We start from the raw sequence: 8,078 nt of genomic DNA on the forward strand, positions 1-8,078 counted from the left end.
ATAAATATTTATATAGTATTATAATACAGAATAATTTTTTAGTGATAGAATTTTACAACTATAGTGATGATTTAACATCTTAACTTTCCATAAAAATTTATTAGCACACTCACAAAAATAAAAGAGAAAAATGCATATTACACAAGAGTATTTAATGAAAATTTCAAAAAGAAAGAAAATCATGGGGCATAACTTTGTTGATATAATATATTATGTACTTAAAGTTACAAAAGTATGATATTCCCCACAACTGGAGAATAAGATATGAGAAATTGACTATGATAGCCAAAAGTAGTGATCAAATTGTGATGAATAGGTGATGGTTGTTGGATGATGATAGTTAGATGATCGCAATGGCAAGCATTGATTGTCAGCATCAAACAATGGATAGAGCACTAATGTTCTTTAGATCTCAACACTCTCTCTAATCTCAAGTAGAGAATGAAGCTTTATTTATAATATTTTTAGAGTTGGGATTTTAGCAAATTCAGTTAAAATTTCAAAACACAATATTGAATAGTATATGTTAAATCCTTTAATCATAGAACACTTATTCATTATTTAAGTATCTTAAAGACTTCATAATCAAATGATGTTGAGCTCCTTTGCTTTTTTCATTGAGCCACTTGGTTTGATAATAGGTAAGTAAGGTTGGGAGACCATTTTATACTTCAATTAATATCCTAAAAATTCCAAAAAAGTTTAACATGCTTGGTTTTAGTTTATTTAAACTCAAATCATTTTGCCTTTGATGTCTTTGTGTTCATCTTATTAAGATACTCAATTCAACAATAAATTTTCTTAAATCAAAGTTTAACTGGCTCTTAATTTAATACTAAAGTTCATGTTTGATTAGATGAATTTTCATATGACATTTAATTTACCCATTATTTTTTGACATTGAAGTCCATTCCATCTAAAAAACATAAAATTACAATCTTGAAAATATTATGAGATATAAACACTCTCTCAATGTAGACCTTCCTTCAAGACTATAAACCAGAAAAATTCTCCTAAACTCTAATTTCAGCCTTCCATGAAGTCAGTGCATAAATTGCAAAACCCTTTTACTCTAAATTCTCTAAACTTGCTCAATCTCAATCATATAAGCTTTATTGGGCTTTTTAAATGCTAAAATTGAATCCATAATGTTCAAAAAATGATAAAGATAGCATGTACCAGTCCAATCAAAACCCAAAATGTGTGGTTGATCGCTTAAATATTATATCTACTACCAGTGAAATGCATGCATTAGTGTAAGTGCGCATATGTGTGGTTGATCGCTTATTATATCTATATCAGCTTTTCGAGTTCAAGAGGTTTGCTTTTTCATGTATTTCACTATATTGAGTTGAACATTAACTACTTGTTTTTATCTCTTTTATTTAAGTTGTGCAAATATTGTTATTTTTTTGGGTTAGTTTTTATTGTTACTAATTTTTCTAAACACAGATGATATTGCCATTTTGAGAAGTTTTGATATAATTTCATTGAATCCTGATGTATTCCTTCTAATATTTCTTTCATTTTTAAGAATTCTTTTAGTTCTTGAAATTTTTTTTTATAAATATTTGATACATAATATTTACAATAAATATTTATGTACTACTATAATACATAATAATTTTTTTTAACATCTAACTTTGCATGAAAATTTAGCACACTCACAAGAATAAAAGAGAAAAATGCATGAGACACAAGAGTTTTTACGTAAAAATTGTATAAATAAATAAAATCATGGGGCAGAACCCAATTGAGATAATCTATAATATACTTTAAGTTACAAAAGTCCACTATTCCCCATAACTAGAGAATAAGATATTAAAAATATAAAAACACTTTATTGAATTTTATAATTTTAATAAAGATTGTAAGAGGAGTAGTAAAGGGATGATAACGGTGGATGAATGATGTCAGACAAACAACAATAGTTGGATGATGAGAAATAGACAATCATAACCAAAAGTGCTGACCAAACTATGATGATTTGGTGGTTGTTGGACGATGATAGCTAGATGGTAGCAATGGCAAGCACTGGTCGTCAACATCAAACATTGGATGCAACTCTAATAATGTTTCTTAGATCTCAATGACCTCTCTAATCTTAAGTATAAGTCCCTCTCAAGTAAAGAATGAAGCTCTATTTATAATATTTTTAGAGTTGGATTTTAATAAATTCAGTTAAAATTTCATAACACTCTATTGAATAGCATATATTAAATCGTTTAATCATAGAACATTTTTTTATTATTTAGGTGCCTTAAATCTTATTTGCTTTTGTCATTGAGCCACTTGGTTTGATAGCAGGTAAGTAAGATTTGGAGACCATTTTATCCTTCAATTAATATCTCAAAGATTCCAAATAAGCTTCACATGCTTGATTTTAGTTTATTTGGACTCAGATCGGATTGCTTTTGATGTTGTTCTGTTCATCTTATCAAGATATTTAGTTCAAATATGCATTTTCTTAAATCAAAGTTTAAATGACTATAAATTTAATAATAAAAGTTTTCAATTCTAATATTGCCTCAAAGTTCGCGCTTCATCATCAGATGAATTTCATATAACATTTCATTTACCTCATTATTTTCTTCACATTAAAGTCCATTTCATTCAAAAAAAAAAAAACCCAATCTTTAAAAAATAGCATAAAATTATAATTTTGGAAATATTACGAGATGCGACCACTCTTTGAATATCAATGCAGACATTCCCTGAAGATCATGAACCAAGTAAATTACCTGAATTCTGCTACATGTATTCAACTTAGAAAAAAATAAGCATCTAAGAGAAGCATGTGTTAGAACCTGGTGAGTCCATCTTAATCTAGACTAAAAAAGCAAAACTATCTATGGCTTGTCACTTGAAATAAAATTGTTTACTTGTTTTGAGAATTGAAAAATTAACTTTTTTTTTTAACATTTATTACTAAATAACAACGAAAAGATTTTCAAAATAAACAATTTGGATGATAACATAACCGATAGTGACAACATGATTTCACTATATTTCTGCAATCAAAGCGTTACAAGAAATGATTTTTACACCAACTAGAACCTTAAGAGCTTGTTTTTCTAAACCAGGTTTCATGAGATAAAATCCTGAACACATCTTAGTACTGTCAATTATCTTTCCTGAATTCAAGTCCTAAAATTCACAAAATTAAGGAAGTTTTCTTGTACAGATTGCTTATTTTTTCTCGTTTATTGTTCATTGAAGTCCGTCTATTACAGAGAGCGCCATTTTGATCCAATATGAAAACTTGAAGATCATTTTTTTTTAAAAATAAAAATATATTAATGAACCAAAAAAAAAAAAATACAGCAGAAAATCCTACACATAACAGAAAAAAAGACCAAATAATAGGTAGTGCTACAAGCTAAACTCGAGCTCAGAAATCAGTCAGGGCTTCCAGCATCCAAGACGTTCCACACGGACCATCCAGAAAGTTGTAGATTCAATCCCAACGAGCCTCCCAAAAATCCAAACCTACGGTTGCCACCAGCAGAGACGACTGGAACGCGATCCCCGACCACATCAATGCCCATAGCCTCACGTAGCAGCCAAAAGAGCAACAAAATCGCACGAGAACAAAGGATCAACATCAAGACAACGAGCAAAACGTCACCCAAAATCACCTTTTACGTCGCCCTCTCCCCCAAAATTTCCCCCTATTAGCGACATTGGAAGAACGAACAAGGGAAAGATCATTCTCCGACTCATAAAACTCAGAATACGATTCATCATCCGACGAATCAATCAACCAATTTTTCTGATTCCTAATCTCCATACCCGCAAGATTACCCACACAGTTTGCCATCTTATGAGTATCAACCACAGTCACAGGAACCTCAACTAGATTGTTAATGATAGGAATACCTTCCCCTCTAGCCATTTCCACAGCAACAGACACAATAACATCAGTTCCACCTTCCTCATTTTCTAAAGCATGAACATCTCCATTAGATTTCACAATACCCAGTACAGGCGAACCATCATTCCCCGTATCAGAAATCACCTCCGTCCCCAGAGCAATCGCATGCGCACCAGAAGACACAATCTGAAGAGACGGAGCCTCATCCAAGACAGAACCCACAACACCAGTTTCCGTCATTAAATCACCACCTACATAATTAAGTAAATTTCCCGCATAGATCGAAGCCAAAATAACATTGTTATCAGAACCAACAGCATTCGGAAGAAAAGGTCTAGCATTCGGAGATAAAGCAACCGAACAATCATTTATAACTTCCTGCGCAACAGGAGCCGAAACCACATCATTCACTTCTTTCAGCAAAACAGGGCTCCCCTCAACAACCGAAATTTGAACATCATTGCAATTAACATGACATTTCAAAATATCACCCTCCCCGGGCTTCTCAGAATTAGGGGGAGGGATAGAGATCTGAGAGATAGGAGCAGAAGGTCGACAGTTTCCATACGAGTGACCTAAAGATTTACAACCAGCACAAAAATTGGGAAATTCCTCAAAAACAACTTCCCGCGTATAACCCTTATTTTCCGACCCTAACCAAACTTGCTTAGGATAGGATTTCGTAATATCTAACTCAACAAGCACACGAGCAATCGACGGACGGGAACCTATAGCCGTCGCTTCATCAATTTTAAGAGGTTTCCCAAACAAACTGCCAAGGCCAGTTAAAATCCGAGGGGAAAAAAAATGGGGACGAAGAAGAGGAAAGGAGATCCATATCGGTATCACCGGTGACTCAACACCAATGTCCAAAGTCGGCGACCACTTCGTCAATTTCATAAAACAGTTAAAGACTAGGTAGGAACGGTGACAGAAAACTCTACAGTAATCAAGATCATCAGCTAACTTGATCAATATATGCGACTGATCTAAAATTGTGATAGAAACCTCATTCTTTAACTTCAAATTAAAAAAAAAATTACGAATAGCTTCCAACGAAGGTCTTTTATAGGGAAAAAAACCAACAAGGGAGAATTGAAAAGGGGCTGCTAGGTCATTAATTTCCAAATCAGAAACCCAAAGAGACGGGAGACCACGGAAGGTAGAGACATGCAGGTCCGGAAAAGATGATTTCTGACCAGCCAAAGCTTGAAGGAAAGACCGCGAATGAGAAAACCCCCCTAAAAAACCGGGGTCTTTAAGCTTAGACGAGACCATGCCGGAACCACCGGCGGGAGCAGAGAAAACAAACTCGAAGGGGGGGGGGGTTTGTTTTGAATTTGTTATGCTCATGTGCTGAGGAATTCGTAACTGAAGCGATGAAAGGACATACACTACAAAAAAACTAGATTTTTCACAGCAGATATTAGGAGCAGTTTTAGAACCGCTACCAAAATAATCTTTTAGCATCAATTTTAACCGCTGCTAATTACACTGATTTTAACCGGTGCAATTAGCACCGGTTTTAACCGATGCAATTAGTGCCTCTTTTAACCACCAATAAAGACAACATCTTTCCAATAATTGTGCCTGCCATATTTTGCTCCCCACTTGCCTTCTTTAATGAGCGGGTCTCGTGATCACTACTTGGTTGGTTCTTCCAAATTTTGAACTTTCATTGAGTCAAGACTATATATATAGAAGCCCACTGTTGCCTTCTCTTTCCATTAACTTCACAAATATCTATTCCTATCTAGCCCACAAGTTTTGATATTGTACTAATTTGTTCTGCCTTTGTAAATTTCTTTTATTGTCCTTTCAATCTTATTGTACATGAGGATGGCAGATGTTGGGGGTACTAGATATTTGACTAGTAGCCAATTTTCTAGCCTATGACAAGATCATTGAACTATTTTAGCATGAATCTTTTTTAAAATATTGTCCAACTCTTCTCTAGAATTAACTTGTGCTTTGTTGCTAATAGAGATTATAAGAAAATTTAACACTTGTATTATTTCCTATTTTATAAATTATGAGCTAGTCATTACATGTAAATTGCTAGCTAGTCATGAGTTTTTTATGGCAATTCATAAATTGTTGCTAGTTAGTCATTGGTTAATGCTCAACAACTCTTGAGTTGTCGCTGGCTAGTGATGGGTTGTATATCTCATCCCAACTAAAACAATATAACATATTCTCATTTTTATGTCTTCGACATTTGCAATACTATACATTTGTCTTCACAACTTATATTTAAAAAAAAAAATCTAGAAGATTATGCCGGTTTTAACCACCACAACTATCCAGATTTGTATCGGTTTAATCCGCTACAATTCTACGAATTTATTTTTTATGAGCTAGTTGTTGTGGTTATGTCCGCTATGATTTTGTAAATTTGTAGTGGTTTAAACCGCTGTTATAAGTTATGTCTACCCCAACGGTCATAGAACCGCAGCAGAATATTTTTGCAGCTCGTTGCCTTTTTATTTTTTATTTTTATATTACACTATGTACAAAATAAATGCATGATTTTGGCTTGCATTCATCTTTATGTGTCGCAATTTATTTATTTATATTTCCAATTGGGATAGGGGGTGAAGGGATGATGGAGACAATGGTGCTTTGATTTTGTTAGGAGCGCATCATTTTTGGGATCAATGATGCATTTGAAACAAAAAAAATTTGCTTTTTCATCCAAAATTAAAAGACTATTGGAAATCAAAACTTTTTTTTTTTTTGACTGGCAAGTTGATGAAATTCCTTCTCATTAAACAGAAAAACATTAAGGTTACAAAATTATTGAGTTATAAAAAGAAAGTAAAATGATTACATGAATTAATTAATTTTGGATCAAAATTTGTCATTGTATAATTTTGGAAGTTTATCTGAACATATATATATAATTTTGGATCAAAATTTGTCATTGTATAATTTTGGAAGCTTATCTGAATATATATATATATCGACATTTAAATTTTTCATGACGTGAATCCATCAAAAAAATAAGCTTAAGATAAGATGTTGAAAACCATGTTTTTTTTCTTTAATTATATTAGAAAAATATATTTGGCGGATTGAAATTGGTCATGCTGTTAGCTTTATAGTTTCTTTGGATAGAAGTTGGGCAATTGAAACTTTTCATGAGGACATTTTGGATTTTTTGGGTCTATCTCACTACTTAATACTCATACAGCGTGAACATCATAGTAATTGCATGGGCAAACTTCCATTTTCAAAAAGAAAATTATTATGATCTCTGGATTGCATAAGTTTGATTCATTCAAAATTGAGCCGAACTAATCAAATTAAAGTTTTGCCTGAATTATTTAATTTAAAAAATAATTTAATCACATCAAAATTTTAAAATTTATAATTAAAATCAATTCATTTAGCTAATCCTTAAATCAAATTATCAAAATTCAAAAAACCTTAACCCATCAGATTCTTAAAATTATGCTTCTCATTTACAAGGAGTTGGCCTATTATTTGCTAGCACTCATGCATGCAATTTACTATAAATCAACAAAAAAGCCGTTGGTGTAAAGAACGGTCAAGGGATGCTCACCCTATCGACCGTTAATCGTTAAAAACATTATCGTTTAATAAAATTCCAATATGCTAACAATCTAAAGAACATACAAATACATGTAACAATTCATTCCAAAGAACATCCAAAGAAACTTACATGGTTGGTAATTAATTATCCCATCCCTCACATTTCTCCCTACCGAACACTTAATCTCTCTGACCAACGCCTTTTAAATCCACAAATTGAGGGGACAAATAGAGAGAGGTATGATAGCCAAGGAAAAGCTCAACCATATTAGTTATAAAAATCCACGTACCCTCCTTACTCTTTTCCATCCTCAGGTAATTATATTTCTTTATCCTCTCCATACAATACAACTAAATCTCTTTCCTAGCCAAATAGAAATCACGCTCTCATATCCTCCTGCTACAATGGTTTCGTCTGACCAGATACGCACCGCCGTTGGGATCATTGGCAATGCCATCTCTCTTGTCCTTTTCCTATCACCCATGTAAGCACACATATCTCTCCTTCGGATACTGAACATTTACAATGTTTCATTTATACAATTATTTTATTAGCTTTCTACAGAGAAAATAATTTTTTTTGTATAATTAATTACAATCTTAAAAATATTTATATATATCTTTGGGTACAATAATATTAAACCAATCC

The sequence above is a fragment of the Dendrobium catenatum genome, unplaced genomic scaffold (assembly GCF_001605985.2).
Source record: "Dendrobium catenatum unplaced genomic scaffold, ASM160598v2 fragScaff_scaffold_1497, whole genome shotgun sequence".
Taxonomy (NCBI): Eukaryota; Viridiplantae; Streptophyta; class Magnoliopsida; order Asparagales; family Orchidaceae; genus Dendrobium; species Dendrobium catenatum.